We start from the raw sequence: 23,696 nt of genomic DNA on the forward strand, positions 1-23,696 counted from the left end.
GAGGGATGAAGTTGATTACCTTCACATCCTAGCTGTGAAAAGGGAATTAGATGCTAATAGATGCAGATAAAAGGTTTCTGCCTTTATTTTTAAAATCATAATATTTAGAGAGAGTTCATAAAACATGATATGCCTTTTCTTTTCACTTCAAAATTAAGTATTTGGAATTTTACTCTAGTCTTTATCGTAGTAATGATTGTCTTTTTTGGAAACATATGCTATTACATGATTGCCAATCTTGTAAAGACAATCATTCAAATGTAAGATTTAATGTTCATTAATTGAAAATATAAATATTATCATTATTACATTCAATGGGAAATGATCTCAATAGACACTGAGGGGCTTCGTGCAAACTAAATTCAGGGAATAGACTATGGAACATAGACCACTGAGTATAATAAAAGCAAACATGAAATGCAAAGAGAAACCATATTAATGGAAATTGCTGTGTTTTTAGGATTATGGGTTCATATTTCTTCTGTGTGAAAGAAGACAACAAAGGATAAGGAAAAGACAAAACGGTAAGTGCGGGATGAACTCTCTCAACTGCCATGTACCTTAAGACGAGAACATAGCCCTGTTTATGGTATTAACAGACCATAATGCTCACATTTTACCCTTTGCCCCCACATTCCTTGCAGACACACAAAGAAGGGCACTTGTTTCTTGGGGGAAAATCTACAGTTTCTTAGTCCATTGTGTCAGACTCATAAACCCTGTCAGCAAGAAGGATGAATAAACAGTGAAAAGGAGTGATGCACTGGCTGCCAGAGAAACACGGAGCAAAAAAGGAGAATGCTTCATTTTCAACGCCCCAAACTGGAGTCTTCGTAAATATTTTGAAAGCAGTCGAGGGTTGGACATGCTTTGATTTTCATTAGGGTAATCCCTTTACGTTCGCTATTAGTAAATCCTTTACACTTGTGCAAAATACCTCTGCATAAGGGAAAAAGTCTCTGTGAGCAGCCTAGGAAGTTACAATTACACAGTTCTTTTTATCAGAGACCACAATACAAAAATCAAATGAAAGAGACGCATTCAAATAACTCAACTGCAATTACCCATCCCAGATCTTCTTTAATGGAATGCCAGGAGGACTTGGCCTTTATGCGTATGCTCTGACTGTAACTAATGCTCACTAGCCATCAACAAATTATGACTCGTGACACTTTTGCTGCCACAGTATTAAGCCCAAAGTCCAATGTAGAAAATATATGGTTTTTATTACAAAATTGTTCTTGTTTACAATTCTAATATCCTCTTCATTATCTACTTTTCCAGACATTTTAGGCAGTTCTGAAGACCTGGGGCAGCACTAGTTCTGTCATAAAGAGAAATTAATGTTGTTAAAGTTGGCCTAGCTGCCCTCTGGGACAGCTGAAGATGTGAAAATATAAGCCTCTGTTTTTAAAATGAAAATGATTAAAGGCACAGACACCTTGCTTTTTGAACAGCCACTAAAACTTTTGGTAAAATACACAGGCACATACAAAATAACTGCTTTTCTTTTCCTTTTTATCAGCCATCATCCCCTCTCTCTCTCTTTTTCTCTCTCTCACATCCAACTTTGTTCAATCAGAAACAGCTTTAAGGACTAATAAGCATAAAAATGACCTCATTCATTATAAAGAATGCATTCATTTCACCAGAAACTCACTCAAAAATGACCTGCTACAGAGAAACCAGAAGAGCGCTTTCTCCAAATAGTCACTAAGCTAATTAGGAGTGCTCTAACAGGTAGTCCTTCATGAACTAGCAAGCTTAATTCAGCTTCCTAAAATCATTTAAAATGGCCTAGCAGTCTCCACAGTTGAAGGTATGCACCCTAGCTTGCATCTTTCAGGATTTTAAGAAGGGGTTTTATCAGGGGGAAGCAGGGAAGAATCAGCAAGTTGGTGGAGGTTACTCAGAATCCTCTTAGAGGGAGCCTACCAAAGTGTCTTGAACAAAATGGTTCATATGTCAGGAGAAAAATGGCAGGAAATCACTCAGAAGAATTGAACATGACCTTTGCCTCCCAAGGGCCAAAGAAGAGCAGTCAAGATTTCACCTCCCTGATCCTCCCAACCTTAGTCATTTCATCTGGTTAAGTGAATGCTATCAGAACAGAGTTTGAAAGTTAAGTAACATATTCACTCTGCAAGTGCTCAAATTTTGTTATTTTATTTCAAGGAGTTTTGCATTTCCATGATTTTTTCTCTGTCTTCCTCCCTCCCTCTCTTCCTTCCTTCTTCCTTCCTTCCTTGTCTTTATTTCTTCCTTCTTTTGTCTTGTTTCTTTCCTTTTGATTTTCTAATTGCTTTTTCATTTGTCCTACTTGCCAGCATTCAGTTCAGACACAAGTTTGTAATTCTAAATAATATGGAGGAATACAAGTTCTACCATAATCTTAAATTGTTTTTACTGTTTTACTGTTGGATTGGTTGGTTGGTTACTCCCAAGTGTTAATGTAGCTTCCTTACAAACACAAAAATACTTTCAGATAGTCAAAGGTCACTGAGGTTCTTTATTGACATTCACATATCTCTCTTTCGGATAATTTTATCAAATGTCTGCTCTGCAGAAAGACTTAGCAGTGAATTTGAGTCACTCTCATTCCCATAATTCAAGTAGAATTGTTCAGAAGCCATGCGAAAGCACAAATCAGGACCATTTTAAAACCATTTGAAGAATATCAGAACTTCATTTCATTAAGCAGCCCGAAGATGCAAAACACAGCTGTACTGTTATGACATTCTTCCTCTGAGTTTCCTCAATCTCTACCCTTTTCCTCCCATGAGTTCAGGTTTTATTTTCTCTTTTGAATCTTTGTTCTGGGCCCCCATTACAGAAAGATGGAGAAAACACTTTCTCAGGCACAGTAAGTTGAGGGGTGCCAGCCCCATCATACTGCTGCAATAACCACCAGTCCTCTCTCTTCTGAAGCCTGATGCAAACTGTCTAGAATTCCACAATTCTATGTCCTATCCTTTGGGCTTTGAAGGTTTTCTAACCTTCAGGAGTCACCTAATTAAATTTTAATACCCGTTTAGTATAAACACCTTAACTGAAACAGCTAATACCTTGTTGGAGATTAGCTGGCAAGTGGCTTTAAAGAAATCTAGCTTTGGGATAATCATATCAATAATATTAACATTACTGAGAACCTGCTTTGTCCTGGTCACCATTCTAATTGCTTTACATGTTTGAACTTACTTAAGTACCAAAGCAGCCTTTTGTAAATGAGAAAATCAAGGCACAGGGAGGTTAAGTCACCCAGCTGCTAAGGACTAAACCATAAATTACACACACATATTTTGGGTCCAAAGTTGACATTCTGAACAAAATCAAGTTCCACAACTAAGTTCAACTCCAAAGTTAAAAAGTGAGGGAGTTGCCCTTTGAGGGAAAGAGCACTTAGTGTCCAAAATTATACTGCTTTCTCCAACCTCTGCTGAAAGCCCATAGCATGACCATATCACCACATGAGATGATCATTATATACTGCTATCACAAAGCGTTTCTCCAGTAAATCATACAGCATTTTGCTTATTTGGCTCTACTTTGCTATGTAGCCTTTTCTAGAGACATTATGCATCCAATCTCATTAAGATCCCAGCACATGTTTGGAAGGAGACTAGGCAAGGGTGAAAAAGGTGTTGCTTTTTGAGAAAGATGTGGTCTCCTCATAAGCAATATTTGTTTTATTCATCCCAAGTTATATTTCAGGTCTACACTTACATATACATGTGCTTCATTATGGGGTGAATTGCATAAACCGAAAGATGGAAAACAATGAATATCCCTAGTAGATGTACAATGTTCTCATCATTCACATAGAACAATAGCATAACAACATATAAATTTAGTTGAGCTTCTGGTCTTATGATAAGCTACAAAAAAGACAGTAATTGCCTCTTATTAAATTCAAATCATGTAAGTTTGTGATTATATGTTATAAGAAACTAATGTCAGAGATTCTAATACAAGCTGTCAGCTTGCTGAACAGTCCACTTCATGTATATTTCCATAAAATATATATAAAATCTTATTTCATCAACAACCAAATGAATAAATGCTATGCATATGAAAACAAGAGATATTAACTAAGAATCTGAAGTGGAATACTGTATTTTCTAAAGCAACAGCAATAGAGAATAATATCCATGAACTATGATCCTGTTACTAATTCATGCTAGCCTTCTGACCATGGCAAAAGTTTTTAATCTCTTTGCACTTTTAATTTCTAATCTGTCAAACAGGAAAAAAAATAATTCATATTTCATATGGTTATGTATGAAGTATGATACATTGAGTGAGATGTAGCTTGATTTATGACATATAAGGAAGGTACTTGTCACATTAAAGAAATAAAATAAATATTTATTTATATGTTTAAGGTTTATTTTCATTGATTCTGCCAGATATAGGTAACAACTCTAAATTTGCAATTTGTTATTTTTATATCAGAGAAATTTTGTTTTCTATATCTCAGGTCAGTGCTTTTCTAATGAAGTTTTATTTTTGTATAAATATATAAACAAGTATACTTTTTGTATATTTTCTTGTATTAGCCAGAGTTCTACAGAGAAACAGAACTAATAGGAGATAGATAATATAGATATAGATAGATAAAGACATAGACATAGATATATAAGAAGGGATTTATTAGGGGAGTTGGCTCATGTGATTATGGTGGTTAAGAAGTCCCATGACATGCCATCTGCAAGCTGGAGACCAAAGGATGCTCGTAGCATGGCTCTGTCCATGTCCAAAAGTTTCAGAACCAGAGAAGCTGATGGTGTAATTCTCAGCCTGGAGCTGAAGGCCTAAGAACCTGTGGAGGGTGTTGCGGGCAACTGTAAGTCCCAGAGTCCACAAGCGAAGAGCCTGGAATTCTGATGTCCAAGGGTAGGAGAAGAAGAGTGTCCCAGCTTCAGGAGAGACAGGAGAGAGAAAATTGCCTTTTCTCTGTTTTTTTTTTTGTTTGTTTGTTTCGTTTTGTTTTCTCTGAGCCCACAACTGATTGGACTGGGCCTATCCACAAAGAGGGTAGAGCTTCCCCACTTAGTCCACTGACTCGCATGCCAATCTCCCCTGGAATCACCCTCATGTACTCAACAAGAAATAATGCTTTAACAGTTCTCTATGTATTCTTTAATTCAGTCAAGTTAATACCCAAATTAACACCACATTTCCTTTTCTTCCATATCACTAACCTTAACCCTCTTATGAGTCTTTTATTTTTCTCTGTATTGAGGAAGAGCTTTTAAACTTCATTATATTACTGATTCAAATTTCTACAGGACTGGCCATTATAGTTTGAAAGCTCCCTCCAAAACTTACATTGATATTTAATTGCCATTGTTATGGTATTAAGAATTGGAAACTTTAAGAGGTAATTAGCCCATGAGGCTCTCATTTTAGTCCCTGTAAGTGAATTAAACTTTTATTGTAGGAGTGGGATATTTGTCAAAGGATTAATCTCCTAATAAAAAGATAAAGTTCAGCCTCCATTTCCATTTCTATCTTGCCCACTTATTTGCCCTTCCACTATGGGATAAAGCAGCAAGAAAGTTCTTGCCAGATGCCAGTGCCATGCTCTTGGACTTCTCACCCTCCAGAACTATGGGCCAAATTTCTATTCTTTATAAATTATCCCTTCTGTCATCTTCTGTTATAGCAGTAGAAAAAGGATGAAGACACTCATGAAGAAAAAAGAAAAAAGATTCGAATTAGAAAAATGAGGAATGAAAGTGAAAACATTACTACCAACCTTGCAGAAATAAATCAATTGTAACAGAATACTATGAAAAGCTGTATGCCAACAAATTAGATAATCTAGATAAGTGACATATTCCTAGGCCTATATAACTACTGAAACTGGCTCAAAAAAAATTACAAATCTGAATAGACTTCTAACAAATAAGGAGGCTGAATGAGTAGTTTTAAAACAGTACAACAACAAAAAGTCCAGGACCAAGTGGCTTCCCTGGTGAATTCTATCACATGCTTAAAGATGAATTAACATATAGACTTCACAACTTGTTCCAAAAGATGAAAAGAAAGGAACACTTTCAGCTCATTTGATGATGCCAATCTTATCCTGGTACCAAAACCAGACAGAGGCATCACAAGAAAATAAAGGTAGAGACCAATATTTTCAAAAAACACATTTGAAAAAAATCTTTAGTAAAATGCTACCAAATTGAATCTAGCAAAATATAAAAGGGATTATGTACCTGACAAACTTGGATTTATTCCAAGAATGCAAAGTTGATTAAGCATATAAAAGTAAATTCATATACCAGGTTAACAGGAAAAAAAAGGACAAAAAAACACACAGTAAGGTTATCTTAAGAGATGCAGAAAAGGCATTTAACAAGATCCAACACCCTCTTATGATAAAAACATTTAACAAACTAGTAATAGAAGAAAATGTCTTCAACCAGTTAAAGAACATTTATGAAAACCCCACATCTAACACTATAATTAATGAGGAAAAACTCAAAACATTTATCCTAAGATGATAAACAAGACAAGAGTATCCACTCTCATCATTTCAATTCACATTGTACTGGGAGTTCTAGCCAGGGTAATTAGGTATGAAAAAGAATTAAGAGACACCCAGGTTGGAAATTAAGAAGTATAATTGTCTCTATATGTAGATGACATGATCTTGTTTAATAGAAAATCCTGAATATTCCACAAAACACTAATAGAGTTAATAAACAAGTTTAACAAGTTTATAGAACACAAGATCAATATAAAAAATGTTGTATTTCCACATACTAGCAATGAATAATGTAAAAATTCAATTAAAAAACAAATCTATTTGTAATGGCATCAAAAATAAAATTCTTATGAATAAATATACCAAAAGAAGTGTAAGACTTGTACATTAAAAATGACAAAACATCATCGAAATAAATTAAGCAGATCTAAACAATGAAAAGCCATTCATAGATTGAAATACCTCATATTATTAAGACGGCAAAACTGCACCAACCTGATATACAAATTCAACAGAATCCTTATTAAAATCCCAGTTGCCTTTTCTACAGAAATTGACAAGGTGATCTTAAAATGTATGGCAACTAAAATTCTTAGCATCATTACTCATTAGGGAAATGCAAATCAAGATTATAATCTCATACTGGCTAAATTGATATAATCCGTTAAGATGGACAATATTAAGAGCTGGTGAGGATGTGGAGCTATTAGAACCCTCATAAGTTGCTGAAGGTAATGTAAAATGGTGCAGCCACTTTGGAAAACTGTCTGGTGGTTATTTGAACATAGAGTTACAATCTAATCCAGAAATTCTACTCCTAGCTATATAAGACAAGTAAAAACCTATGACCGCACAGAATCCTGTACATGAATGATCATAGAAACATTATTCATGCTAGCCAAAAAGTGAAAACAGCTCGAATGCCCATAAGCTGATTAATGGACAAACACAAAGTGATGTGTCCACACAAAGAAAGTAAGTATTGATACATGCTACAACATGAATGAACCTTAAAAACATTATGCTAAATGAAATAAGCCAGACACTGAAAGCCACATATTGTAAAATTTAATATATGGAATTTTCATAGGTAAATCCGTAAAGGCAGATAGTGTATTAGTGTTTGTCAGAGGTTGAAGGGAGGGGCATTGGGAGTGACTGCTAATGGGTATAGAATTGCCTTTGGGGTAATAAAAATGTTTTGGAATTAAATAGCAATGATGGCTGCCCAACCTTGTAAATACACTAAAATCCTTGAACTGTACACTTTAACAGGCTGAATTTTATGTTTCCCAATTAGACCTCAATAAACAATATCTTTTAAAAATATAGTAGACACAATAAAGGAATATAGTGGCAGATTTCTACTACAATAAATTTGGTTGGAAAATAAACAAACACAAATTTATAAAGTGTCAATTCCACCTCATCCAGGTCTAAATTAACCATATTCCTGACTTTGTTGATTTTTTAAAAAATTTTCTCAAACTTTAAGAAAAATTTCTATTGTATTCATCTAATCTTATTGTCTTGTTTCATAGCTTCCAAGTTTTCATAATTTTTATTTAGATCAAAAAGTTAAATTTTTTATTTTAGTTCCTTTATTAAGTTTTTTTCAAAACCGTCATTTCTTTGTGTTTCTAGTAGGAGATTTTTCTCACATTTCTAATGGAATGGTTTCAGGATGTGTTGTCGCTGTTGCTGTTGATGTTATTTATTTGCTTTAGTTTTTAGTCTACTTTCTTTCCTCTGGGTGCTCATCTTAGATGCAAATTTTAAACAAAGTTGACATTTATTTCAAAGGAGAAAATTCTCAAACAGCAGTTCCCCTGCAGCTGTACATTAGAATCACCTAGGGAACTTCTGAATTATTCTCATGACTTGGCCACACCCAAAAGAAATTCTGATTTGATCAGAACCCAGTTCAAATAGGAACCTAAACATATGTATTTTTATAAGTTTTCCAGTGACTCTAATTTGCATCTAGTATTAAGGATACTTTGTTTCAAAAGATGATTAAATACTATCAGTGATCCAGCAGCTTTCAGAAAGTTTGCAGAGACCTAGGCCAGAAACATGCCTAGCAAATAACTATCACTTTTGAACTTTACAAATGTAATCTTCAACAAATTCCAGTTTATTATTGTCTCTACTCCAGGATTGATTAGCCTCCTTTATTTTCCTGCTTCCTGGCTCAATGGTGAGAAAACCAGATATCTTGATGCTTTCCAGTTGGTAGGAAGGCATCTCCTCTCAGGCGCATTATTGCTGTCAAATGGTGATTTTCTTAAAACCTTTTCCCTTCTTCCTCAACTCCACACACTCATGGCCTTCTGGTCATTCTTTGAATATTTTCTCCCACTCTCAGCATCTTCACATTCATAGCGCTGTTTGTCTCAGCTCTCCAGGAATGCCTTTTTTCAGGATTTTCAGAAGACTTGGTTCTTCACACCACTCTTTATTAGAGACCTGTAGTCTCCCATTCTTTTCACTTTCTGTCTCTTGGCCATGTCTATTTACTTTCACAGCCCAGACATTATTTTCTGTAATTATTTGTTCATTTGTTTACTTGTTTACTGTCTTCTCCACATGACTGTGTAAGATTCATAAGAACACTTTGCTTTGCTTTCTGCCTCTTCTCTGGTATCTACATTAGTGATAGTATGCTTGCTGAATGAAAACAAGAATACATTTTCAAAAATATTACAAATGTATGTGTTTTCTATCTTTTCCAGGGTCCTCCCACCACCAATCCTTGACTCTACAATTGAGGAGTTGTCAATGGAAACACTGGTAAGACCCTTTTGTTTCCTTCCCCATGGCATCAGACCACCTTGTGGAGTGAGAAGATATTTTTTGGCCCTAGGAATGTTTTTTTCATTTTGTTTCTTTATTCACGATCTCTTGCTAAATTCCTTGAAATATGTGGCAGCATGACCCTTTCTTACTTTCCAGTCCTAAGGCAGGTTTTCTTCCCTTACTTTATATAAATAGAGTAAATAGGTATACGTATATATACATATGTGTGTGTACATATACGCAAATGTATATATGTGTGTATAAATATACATAAATGTGTATGTGTGTATACACAAATGTATATATGTATGTGTGTATATACACACACAAATGTGTCTGTGTGTATGTGTATATACACAGATGTGTATGTGTGTATGTGTATCTACACAAATGCTTATATGTCTGTGTATATATATTCACAAATGTGTATGTGTGTGTGCAAAACATGGATGTGCATCGGTGCACATGCACACACAAATGTGTGTATATATGTGTGTAGATGAATGTCTGTATATGTGTATATATGTATGTGTATATATATTTGCAAATGTGTATAAGGTGTGTGTATGTATATACACATTTGCCAACATTAAATTTAAAAATTTTTGACTTTTTAATTGTAGCAATTTTGACTGGTGTGAGACAGTATCTTACTGTATTTTTTTGATCTGCATTTCTCTAAACATCAGTGATGTTGAGCTTTTTTCATATGCTTTTTGGCCACATGTATGTCTCCTTTGGAAAAGGGTCTGTTCATGTCCTTTGGCCACTCTTTAATGGAGTGGTTTGTGGTTCTTGCTTGTAAATTTGTTTGAGTTCCTTATAGATGCTGGATATCAGACCTTTCTCAGACGGAGAGTTGACAAAAAATTTTCTCCCATTCCGTAGGTTATCTGTTTACTCTGTTGATACTTTCTTTTGCTGTGCAGAAGCTCTTTAGTTTAATTAGATCTCACTTTTCAATTTTTGCTTTTGTCACAATTTCTTTGGGTATGTTTATCCTGAAATCCTTGCCTGTATCAGTGTCCAGAATGTTATTGCCCAGGTGGTCTTCCAGGGTTTTTATAGTTTTGGATTTTACACTTAGGTCTTTAATTCATCTTGAGTTGACTTTTGTATATGGTGTAGGGGAGAGGTCTAGGTTCAATATTCTGCATGTGGCTAACCAGTTAATGCTGCACCTTTTGTTGAATAGGGGAGTCCTTACCCCATTTCTTATTTTTATCATCTTTGTCGAAGATCAGGTGATTGCATGTGTGTAGCCTTATTTCTGGACTTTCTATTCTTTTTCTTTGGTCTATGTGTCTGTTTTTGTACCAGTACCATGCTGTTTTGGTTACTGTAGCCCTGTAGTATTGCTTGAAGTCAGATAGCACGATGCCTCCAGTCTTTTTCTTTTCACTTAGGATTGTCTTGGCTATTTGGGCTCTTTTTTGATTCCACATGAATTTTAAAATAGTTTTAAAAACCATCATTAAATATGTGAATATTCATTTGGAATTTCTTCTCAAAAGGCTGATGAAGGTTTCTTATCTGAAAAAAAATATGCAGTATTTTCCCATAAAGCAATTTTAATTAAAAAATTATTATTTGGAATTATACAATATGGATCATGTCTAAAACTTATCTCAAATTATCAATAAATATTTCCACATTAAGAGCATCCAATTTGATTAAATGTATTTTGGAACTTTACTAATGTTATTTTCTCTTTAATATGTGAGAACCAGATAAAAATTATACCCAATAGGTTAAGCTCTGGCACTTTCATTTTTGTCATCTCTTTTTCCCCATTTAATCTGTTAAATCATTGTCTGGATATTTTGTAATGATGTTATTAAATCCTGCCAAATATATTGAGGCTTACAATTAAGCAATGATTAATATACAATAATTCATTAGCATGCCTGGTTAAAAAAAGTCTTAAATCTAGCTTCCTGTTTGCCTAAGTGTTCTTGCTTGTCTAATATATATTTTATAGTTTACTAATGTAAATAATTACCATAGATGTTATTTCAAAATTAGTTGTTTCACATCTTTATCAAAGCCTGTAATTGCTCTCCTGTGTTAATCCCTACTCTAATAGTTAGATAATCTCCTAGTTAATCCCTTGCTTCCGATGTTCTTTTTTCCTCCAACCTCTCTGCACCAAGCCTCCATTTCCCACTATTAATCCCTGAATACCAAATAGCTGGATGGTCTGGATGAGTCTCAGGTGGGACTTGTTGAAGAAAACTTCCTCTCAGAACAAAACACTGCCAAATGTCCAAGTCAGAAAAAGAAAAAAAAATCATCAGAATGTTCAATTATTAGCAATTCCTGGACAATTGTCTTCATCCTTTTCAAATATTATTATCATCAGTCCCACAAAATAGCTTTCTAATGTCTGTCAGCTTATGGCAAACGATCTTCTTGCCTTCTCCTGCCAGGTATCATGAGACCTTTCCTCCTCCACCTATGGTTCAAGAGGATGCTCCTCCATTTTAATTCCATGGCAATTTGGGGAAGGGAACTTGTTTCTTTCTATCTGAAGGAGTGTCTGTAACCTGTCTAGAATAAGGAACTCTAGTGTGTTGGTTCTCAGAGTACTCTCCTTGTCTTGCAATGCAGTTCCTATAAGTGGAAAATCTTGAACCTGGTTTTGTTTCCACAATGAGTTATTATCAAATTCATTTCATAAAGAGAACATTCTTTGGTCATAAACAGAAGTGAAAGCCTTTTAATTATCTCCCCATTCTTTTGCACAGTCATTCCATGTGGGAAGGGAGATGTGTGGTCTTTACTGAAAAATGTATGCTCTATCCAGTGACAAAGTTCAAGCATGGCCCTAGGAATACGCCATCAGGCACATACAATCAGCCTAAATATGTACTTAGAAATGTCACTTTGGCAAAATTATGATGTATCCATCAGGTTGCCATTCTTCCTCTCTTCATTAACATAACCCTCATTTCCTGGAGTATCCAGAATAATAATTTTTAAATATATATATATATTTTTAAACAGCCTTGCAGCTGATCATATGATCCAGTTCTGGCCAGTCAAATGTAAGCAGAAGACACTTGAGCATTTTTCTATTAAAGTGACTTCTTTACCCTTACTCCTAATTGGAATGCAGAAGTGAAGACCAAAGCTTCAACATTCATCTTGTGATCATAAGGTCACCATAAGGGAAAGTCCAGGGGAATAATAGATCTTGTCCCTAATATCTAGGAGCCACTGAAGCAATATCACGTAAAAACTTTTCTGTTATACAGAAAAAATAGAACTCCGATTTGATTACGTTATTGTATTGGGGTCTCCTTTACCTGCAGTTAAATCTAATTTCCAACAGATACATCTAATAATGAAATCGAACTGGTGTCATTATTTCTGCTCCTTTATCACAAGTTGTTCTTTTTATCTAGTATTATTTGAATGATTTTCCCATACACAACACTTTTTAAAATCTGGATGTAAGATATGTTCTCACTTAATACAGCATAGCAATCATATTTTTTTAAAATAAGAGTTAATGGAAAGATATAATGCTGTTTCATAAAAGAGATATAAATTAGTAAAGGAGAAGTTCATAACAATGTTCTTCAAATAAATTGTACTCAGGAATTGGTTTGATATACAATCAAATAAAAAGTGAAATCAGCAAGTGAGTCAAACTTCCTTGCCAGTGGAACTAATACATATACAAAAAAAAATTCAAAGAAAATCAGAATACACCATGCCAACATCATACGACCTCAAAGATTTGACAATAGTACTATGTTTGCAGGAAGATAACACTATGCGATAATAATTTCTTTTTATTTAAGCATCAAACTCAGACTTCATTATGCTGATGTTTAGTTTTCAAAGGGACTAAACTATTTAAATGGGTCTTATCTATATGGGTGTTACTTTAAAGCACCAACCAGTAGCCCCGTGTATCCATCCATTGAACAAATATTCATCAAGTACCTATCATGTGCTAGGGACCCCTTGGCTTGGAGCCAAGTATCACAGGTAATTAAAACATACTTTCCCCTACCTTCATGTGATTTACACTGTAGGGTAATATGGCTCAAGGAAGCCCAAACACATTGAAAACACTATTAAATAGTGCTATGAAGTAAACACAAAAGCTATAGTTCAAGTTATAGAAAAAAAATTTTGCTGAGATGAACTTCCTTGGCTAGAATGACCACATTAAAGTATCTCTGAGAGGGGACATTTAAACTGAGACTTGAAGGGTAGGAAGAATAAGAAAACAATGATGCAATGAAGTTGGCAAGAGCTAGGAACAAGTGGATATGACAGCCATTGAGGTAACAATTCCAAGAAAATGAGAGAAAAAAAGGTAGTGTTTCTCTGTATGCAAAGAAGTACAGCAAGAAGTGCAGTAGCCAGGACTCTATTGTGGGAGATGTTTTATGTGATTTTAAGAATTTTTCAAATTTTGTGAGAAGTTATTTATATTAGTTAAGGATGCTTTTGATTAAATGTAAGAGAAAACCTAGACATCAATGTAAACCATAAGAGATTTTTTATTTATGTCAATGACATTCTGGAGGTCAGTTGTTCCAGGATTAATTTTGTGGCTCAAAGACATTGACAAGCATCTTGCTCTGTTCAAACTTCCACTTGCTGTCTCTGGAGAAATGGTGTTTTGTCTTTGCCTTCATAGTCACAATAAACAAGTATGTTGTCCTCATCTTGGATCCTAACGGGAAGTAAAGGGCCACACCAGAAGCCTTTCTCCCTTAGGATCCATGCAATTCTTTGTTCCAGTAGTGACATTTAGGTTTAGGTTTAGATTTAAGTTAGTGCGAATGCTGATATTGGAGCTGAATACATGGATGTCTACAGAAATGGTCAAAGTTTTTCACCAAATCTTTCTCTGCATGAAACACAATATCTTAAGGATTTGGGTATTTTGAAGAGAAATTGAAAGTGAAGCTGAGAAAAAAAGAGAAAGAATGAAAGATGTGAATAGCATAATTTCTCATTCTTTCCATAGTTCACTGCAGTTTTAGTGCCATCTATTAGTCTTTTGTTAATGGAAATACAGTGAGGATTCTGCTGAATACTTTTCTTGATTTTTCCCTCCTGTTTTTAATCTTAGTTCTATCTATTTACATGATGTAAAGAATATTTTACCAGTATTATTCACAGCCTGAGATATAAATTACCTAATTCAGAAGAATGTCTGGAGCTTATCAAAATTTTTGTAATTACTGAGGCCAAAGTATTGCTATGAAATCATTAGGAGCAGTGCCTCTAATATTTCTAGCACTTTATTTTTAACAAATTGGAAGACTTTTTTGAAAATCAACAACCTATCTTAATGTGTCGAGTTCATCAAACTCTGATTTCTCTAAAGTTTTGATTCATTTTTAATCTGTAAAAATCTGCATACATTAAAGAAACAGGATTCATTTGACTTGAATTAATTTTCCCATCTAATAGGGCCTCCTTATTATCGTAACTTTGATTATCTACTTTCTGTTCTTTGCTTAAAGGAAGTACAGCCTTAGTTTTCAAAAATGCATTTTCAGATACAGCTATTTAAAATCAAAACCACCTCTTTAGAATATTCAGTGTTCTACATGAGAAGTCTTATAGCTGGGCTGCAATTCCCGGAAAATATTAAGGTATAATAAGATGATGCTTTCTTCTGTGTCACTTTTTCCTTTGTTTTTATAAGATGCAACAGTAGTTTATACCATATATTCCAGAATTTCCCCAATAAGTCAGAGTTACTTTTGGAATGATACTTATGATTCAGGAGCAGGTTTACCAGGTTATTATTCAGATCTTTGGAAATGTCTCATATGATGTCATCATCTGTCAAGAGAACTTAATATAAATACAGTCTCTGTCTGCAGATGTCAACCTGGCCTGATTTTAATTGCGATATCAACCCATTTATAACATCTTGAAAAGGGGCACTTACCTAGACATTTAAACTTTGATTCTTTCCCCCTGAAGAATTTGCCTCTGGACAAGATGCTTTGGGAAAAGAAGCTAACAAACTTAAAGAATAGATAAATATGAGTTTTCTAAAGGGTAAGGAAAAATAAGAGGAAAATTTTGATTTTCCTGTGGCTTTCACTAAATATAATTTCAAACGAGCCAACCTAGATAAGTTGCTCAGGAAGGTAAATTGTCTGGTGAATTTAAAATGCTGATGTTTTTATAAATAATGGGTTTTTGCATATGTTGTTGACAGCTGCTATCATTTCTGACATAGAAGAACAGACAATATTCCATAACCCTGAAAAAGTAGTGTATTCTAAGAAAAATAGGAATACAGGGTAGAAAATGTTTATTTACCTTTTTACTGGCTGGATTTGGAGTTGATACCTGTTAGTCAAGTTCTGACAGAATCCATGTGGATGTGGATGCTTAATAGATTTTGTTTGGTGATGGTGGGGGAACGGGGGATATTCCTGCAGCTGTTTTTCCTCTGAGGCCAAAAGAGTATCAAATCCTTTTAACTAGACTCCCAGCCCCCATTTGTGATAAACATAGTAGGCTGCCTCACCAGCACAGGCAACACATAAGGTTCAGTTTCCTTCCGCGGGGAGATAAGAGGATCTTAACGGTGGCTCTGAGTGCTGCATTTCCCATTTCATGCTCAGTGCATATAACTTAGGTGAACTCTCTTCATGTCATGGATTGTTTAACAAGCCCACACTGCCCTTTCTAAGATACAACACTCCCCATTTCCCCCAAATGTGTCATGCTAATTGCTTTAAACTATATTGAATTCTTAAATTCAGTAATCCAAGTTGTATATTTTTAATTGTTTGTATCCAACTGATTAAATTCTGCTGTCTCTACGTAAATAGTACTATAAAATATCTATGTTTACCTTTCTGAAATTCAAGATATAGTTGTCAGTTTTATTATGAAATCACTTAACATGTATTGATTACCCAGATGTGAACTAGTGCCCATTGAAACAAGATGAAACATTAGGGCCCCAGTTAAAATTATACAAGATGTTAATCCTGCCAGGGATGCATTCGCCATGCACACCAAAAGATCCCTGTTTTATTAAGCCTCTAACAAGTAAAAGTGATGCCTTTCATTGATCAAAATTGTATGGGAAACATATTCCTTATTTGCCACTAGATGCTACAGTTGCAGATTTAATAGTTTATGAACAAGAGCACTTTTTAAATAAATAATTATATTTAGTAATTATGATGAGCATATATAAACTTGATTTTTAAAAATTAAACAGTGTAGTAGACTGTTCAATATGAAATATTAAACTCTCTTTTTTTAAAATTTGAGAACCAGTTCCTGGAAGTCATACCACTAACTCTTCCTTGTGTATTTCCCAGATAGCTTTCTTTATGCATATGAGCTCATCACAGACACACATACACACCCGGGAATATATACCCAAATTGTTCTTGACTTAATATGGTTCAACTTAATGATTTTTCAACTTTATGGTGGTGTGAAAGCAATGCACATTCAGTGGAAACCATACTTTGAATTTTGAATTTTGATCTTTTCCCAGACTAGAGATATGCAAGCATGATACCCTCTCTCAATGCTGGGCAGCAGCAGCGAGCTCCCAGTGATCATGAGAGGAAATAAATGATTCTCTACATTTTTCTCATGATTTTGTCCAACTATAGGCTAATGCAAGTATTCTGAGAACATTTAAGATAAATTAGACTAAGCGATGATGTCCAGTAGGTTAGGCTTATAAATGAATTTTTGACTTATACAAATTTTAGCTTACAATGGGGTTATCAAGAGGCAACCCCTTTGCATGTGGAGTAGCATCTGTACACAAACACACACACACAGAGACACACACACACACACTGCCTCTTTGACTTGATAATGTATCAACACAAGCAATCTATCACGCAATATATTTCATGATGCCTGCTTACTATTCTATTACATGAGTTTATTATATTTTAAGTAAATGCCCCTCTATTAAATGTTTTAGGTTTATAATGCAAAGAATTTTGCAATGGACCTCTGTGGAATATATCTTTGTGTTCATGGGTAAATATATCCATAGGCTAAAAATTTATCCTAAAAGTTGAAATACAAGATCAAGGATATAAGGGCAGTGGAAGCTTTTTGTTTTATATAGATTATTTTCTTTATCACCTGATTTCATAATATATTGATTGCTTATCTAAATTTGAAGTCTATTAAGTCAGATGAAACAAAAGGAAAAAATCTAGTTTAAGTAAAATAATGTTATAGAACTTTTTATTTTTAAAATGCCCATGTTGACCCAATTAAACTTAACACTTCCTGTAAGGCCAGAAAGTTAAAGCATTATTCATAAAACACATTTTCTATCCCATTATTTCCTGAGACATGAAAGACAGTAAACTTTTTTCTGTCTTTGGATTCAGAATTTATACTTTCCAGGATATATACAGGGTAATAGTCCTTCAAGCCTATGCTCTTTATATTTGTTCTCCTTGGGTTCACTCCTAATTGAACTCTCTTGTAGTTACAAACTAGTTGCATTTCCAACAACATCCATAGAGTGAACTTGTGACCAAATTATAACCTTTTATGACTTCCCAGGAAGTGAGAATGCTAACAGGTTAACCATTCCCAACATATTTCAAACCCCACATCATTCCATTTCAGGCCATAAAGCTTGAGTAAGAATGTAAATTTTTTTTTTTAAATGCCCTAAAATATAAATAGGCAAAAAGACTTTATTCAAGACTATAGTAATAGAGGACGGAAGTTGAACTCAACTCTGCTAAAACAAAAAGCAGGAATTATTTTTAAGTGCTGGAATGAGTTAATTAAAAAGAACCTGAAGGACTGGAGAGGCAAGGTTGGTTGATGTGATTAGACCATCTGCGTTTGCTAATTGTCCATTATAGAAGTTAGACTTCTACCCTCCTGCAGACTGGGAGATAGGGTACTGTCTTCCCTGATGATTCCATTTCAAAGGGATGGCTCCCAAGTCCTTAAGAAAGACATTACTGGGTGTAGAAGATTTACATTCCAAAGGGGCAGAGAAAGAATTTACAACTACAAGTTTTCTAAAGCAAATGCTCTAAGTAAAGAGAAGTCAGAGCCTATAGTCAGGAAGAAACCTGTCTATGATTCAGTCAAACTGAGAGGAACAGAAAGGTTCTCTTGGTCATGTGGAGGTTATAAAGACCATGAAATAATCAAAGATTAAAGAAATATGAGAATGTCTTAATTCAGATTGTGATGGTTTACACTAGTAAAGTACACAAAATTTATGTAAATGTAAAGTGTATGCTTAAGTGGTGCATGATATAAATTATGTAGGAGTCATTTATAATAATTACATGTCATTTATATCTTTGGTAAAATTGGCAAACCATTATTTGTAAACCCACACTTAAGGATTTGGTATTTTAGTGAAAATTTTTAAGATTACACAAAATGAAGTTTTAATGTAGTCCCTGGAGTTATAAATATATTTCACCTAAACCTAATATAAGTGACAACTAATATTGATAATTTAGCAGACATATTTAAATAAGTTCGAACTGCCATCTGCTTGATAGATTAGAAACATATTTTCTAATTTTTGAATAAATTTTAAAAATACATGGATACTTCTTGACTTTTCAAGAATTATGTTCTTAAGCTTTCATAAAAAATCTAGAACGTCAAAGTCCTTGTAAACTAATAATTACATAAGAAACGAAAAGCATCAATTTATACTTCTACAAAAATTGTCCAACTTCTATTTAAAGATTAAATATATTAGCTGGGATTAATATTTAAATTATTTTAATAATGAGAACAAAATCATTGGTAGGAAATACAACGAATTAGACCTTAACAAATTATATTCTGAATTATTGCAAACTTCTGTTTTTGGGGAGAATAAATTTCTGTCAGTGTTACCAGAAAGAAGTCCTGATCCAGACCCAAAGAGTGAATCTCGCACAGGAAAGAATTTGGGACGAGTTCACAGTGCAAAGCGAAAGCAAGTTTATTAAGAAAGTAAAGTGGTGGCTGAGCATGGTGGCTCATGCCTGTTAATCTCAGCATTTTGAGAGGCTGAGGCAGGTGGATCATCTGAGGTCAGGAGTTTGAGGCCAGCCTGGCCAACATGGTGAAACCCCGTCTCTACTAAAAATACAAAAATGAGCCAGGCCTGGTGATGCATGCCTGTAATCCCAGCTACTTGGGAAGCTGAGGCAGGAGAATCTCTTGAACCTGGGAGGCAGAGGTTGCAGTGAGATGAGATCACGCCATTGCACTCACTCCAGCCTGGGCAACAGAGCGAGACTCCGTCTAAAAAAAAAAAAAGTAGTGGTGAAATAGCTACTCCGCAGACAATGTAGGGTGTTCCTGAAAGTAAGAGGAGGAATGCGCCCACCTTAGGTACAATGTTTATTTATACAGAGGATAACAAAAAAAAAATAAAATCATGGGGAGATTTGCTCTGCTACAAAGGTTTGTGATAAGGATTAACTTTTGTAATTACTATATTTTGCAAAACCCGATATAATTGTCTTTAAAGCAAAATTAAGAATGCTTCTGTTCTTAAGATACCAGGATATCAGGACATTCCTGAGTCTGGGTCTGTTTAGTAAACATTATCAATCTCTTCCATTAACCATAAACATCTAGCCACTAGGAATACCTAACTTCCTGGGAATGCCGCCCAGCAAGTCCCAGCCTCATTTTTTCTAGCCCTCAATCAAGATGGAGTCACTCTAGTGTGAATGCCTCTGATTAAGGGAAGCACTTCAAAACAAGTTAGATGTATTTATTATGTAACTTATGTCAGTATGCCAACTGCAAAAGCAAAGTTGTGTTTTTCACCAAGATTATACATTGATAAACATTTTTTTATGATTAAACATGAACTCTGTGGACAATTTTATAAAGAGAAGAATGTGATTTTTTTTTGTGAAACTGTAATATTAAAAGACATACTTGTGCCAGATTTTTCCTATGTTTTATATAATTATAACTTTTAAAACCAACTGTTTGGAATTTCCAAAGCTTTGACATAGTTCTAAAAAATCTTGAATAACTTAGCTCATTTCTAACATAAATGTCTACAAAAGGGAGGGAAGATTTAAAGCTTTCATTATGGAAAACAAAAATCACTATGGAAATGTCTGTCTACATATAAATGATCTAATATATCACTGATTAGGAAAGGATAATTGCACTTTTTCAAAACCTTACAAACTCTTTTCAAATCCAGACACTCAAACAGGTTTACAAAAATTGCATTTTATCAGGAAACTTCTAGTCCTTCTGAGATAATTGGTATAGGAAGGTGGGCTCATATAATATCATAGAAAATAAAAGCATGGATTTACCATCAGTCTGGAAAGTAAATAAACACTTCTGCAACAACTCTTAATGCCTATGGCACTTTTTCTGTATTGTTTAACCAAGTAACTTTATATTTAATGAAGTATTAACCCATTTATTAACTGTATAAATTAATGTTGGAATGTCCAGTCTCACTCAAATCTAAAAATATGAGTTTTCATACCTGTTTGAAGTATTCATGTGAAAATAAACATTATGCCAGTTGTTCATGAGGATAGCAATTTGTTCTCTACAAGAATGCTTGATCATGTCACACATCTTTCTCAAGATGGATAAATCTATTTTGTAGAACTTACTTGAAACATTTTGTTTTGTTGTTATATGAAAAGATTGTCCCAGCACTTTGAGAGGCTGAGGCGGGAGGATTACTTGAGCCCAGGAATTTCAAAACCAGCCTGGGTAACATGGCAAGACCCTGTCTCAACAACAACAATAACAATAATAATAATAATAATAATATCTGGGTGTGGTGGCTTATGACTATAGTCTGAGGCAGGAGGATCCTTTGAGCCCAGGAGGTTGAGGCTGCAGTCAGCCATGTTTGCACCACTGCACACCAGCCTGGGTTGCAAACTGAGGTCCCAGAAAAAAAAATTTATATGTATTATATAAAGAGATTGTAAATGTACATGAAGTATAGATCACCTTATGACATAAGCTAAGTCAAATCCACCCAAACAATGTCAAAACTTAAAACAAAGGCTTTTCTTGTAATAGTGGGTTGGGCTTATATGCTCTTAGAGGGACTTGTATGAGCTATTGGCTTCATATTTGGAGCGAAAAATTCTTTCCACTCTCATTACTATATCTTTCAAATTAACTTTCCTTGGCTTAACTATACTCCACTCAGAGTCTTTTGTGAAAGTGGAGATTCTGATCACTCAAAACATTGTGTGCATATGTGTGCGCAGCTTTTATTGGAAACCCAGTTAGTTCTTTGAAGGTTTTAAATTATGTGGTTTCAAACTCAGGGAAATGATGATTTGTATCTATTTGTCTTTTTAATCATTACAGGTTTTCTTAGTTTTATTTCTAATGGCATCTTATCCATAATTTATGGTTCATTTCTAGCTCTAAATCTGAATAAATCCTAAACTGTGAAAGATCTCATTACATCTGGTGATGGCATTTATTTGTCAACAACAAGAAATAAAAACAGTTTCACTATGGTTTACACATCATGCCACTTCTGATTTCCACATATTTCCCGTCTATTTTGGATAAACGGCATAACTTTCTATCCCTGCTACTTCTTGATCAGCATATCTAATGAAAATGACTATTTTTAAATTAAGATTTACACCTAATACTTGTAAGATAACAAGTTAGTTGTAAAATATAAGATGCTTTATCTTTCAAAGTATGATATATGACATAGAAGAACTCCCAAATGCTTAGTATTATAATTTTTAGTCAGACATCAGGTTTCATATTTGGTTATAAATTAAAGTTATATGAAAGGGAACAGAATTTATATTTTTAAAATATCTTTTGAATTCCACTAACGTTTTTTCCATTAATATTTATTTAGCATCTATTATATGCTACTTCCTGAACTAGGAACTGAATAAGCAATAAATATTTTATCCATTTTAACAGTGACTTAAATTACATAATATAGATACCACCAAAATACTGTGAAATCAGAACATAGAGATGATTGTAAGTATGTATAAACATTAACTGTCTACTTTAACACCAGGCCATTTCGTGGTAAGGACATTAATTGATTTTAATCTTCAACTGACCACAAACCTTCTGTCCTCATCTGAGCTTTGAGTCCCCTAAAGACAAACCACGAGATGAGAGTGAAATACCATAAAAATGCTAAGTTTCAGGATACCGCTTCAGTGTACGTCAATAATGGTCTTTTAAAATCCTAAACTTCAAAATTAGGCTGATGTGTTTATTTACTTGGTCCCAGGAAGAGAACAACTTCAGGCCATACTATGTGATGGCCATATCTATAAAAACTTACGTCATGAACAGGTCCCCAGAAACAAAGTAGGAGCAAAATGCTGAGCCATGCAAGCCAATTCCTCTCCCGAACTCATCAATTTGGTAATTTATTTCAACTCCTTGAAAGGAATAGGATGCAGCCTATGACCAGGAACTATTAAGGAATAGCATTTCTTGTGGATACTATAGGAGTATGGAAAACAGTGTACCACAAATATGTATGTAGAAAATCCTAAATGTTAGTGTAATTACTTTTATCTGGAAACCCCAGTACATCCATATCAGCCTTTAAACATCACCAGATACAAGCATGGTGCCACTATAGCTTAATTGATTGATCTTCTAGATTTCAGCACAAAAGCAGTTCTCTTTGCTCAGCTACTATCAAATCTGCACTATCAAATGTTTCAAACACTCTTGGTAGCCTTCCACTGCCATCATTTATAAGTAAAAATGAGAGAAAACATGTTTTCTACTTCTTGAGTAAATGAAAATTAACCAGTCTTTTCTCAAAAGAGGATAATTTGAAACTCTTCCTGACAGCTGAAATGTTTTATTCTTGCTGAGAACTGTTTAAAACTCTTCTCCAACAAAAATAACCATCCATAATTTCGTTATCTGTGCTACTGTTTATAAAATAATAAAGTGGAAACTTAAATAAACAAAGATAAATAAAAAGCAGATGTTTGACTAAAGCCTTACATAATTCTGCAGAACACAGAGATTTTTAGGGGCAAAGGCTGTGGCAATTGAGAAATAAAGGCTTTCGTTTTGTTCTTTATGAAAAGATAAAGATTTTTTTTTTAAAAAAGGGAAAGGAAAGAAAATCCCAGTACACATTTGCACAGTGGCTTGTGAACATAATACTTTTTGTGGATCATCTTTTAAATTCCCTAAGGAAACATCTAAGTACTCGCGACTACCTGACAATCATCATTCCCAAATATAGATCCAGTTGACTGTCGCTTCCATTCTCCACCACAGATGTTGTAAGACTTTTTCCAAGCTTTCCTCTCATCCTGGTGCCCTTTCTACTTAGTAGATGACCTATTTCCTGCCTCATCAAAAATAAATACTAGCATGTGCTTTCTCCAGTTCCCTCCCAACGACTTTCATCTCT

Source organism: Pan troglodytes, chromosome 7, assembly GCF_028858775.2.
Source record: "Pan troglodytes isolate AG18354 chromosome 7, NHGRI_mPanTro3-v2.0_pri, whole genome shotgun sequence".
Taxonomy (NCBI): domain Eukaryota; kingdom Metazoa; phylum Chordata; class Mammalia; order Primates; family Hominidae; genus Pan; species Pan troglodytes.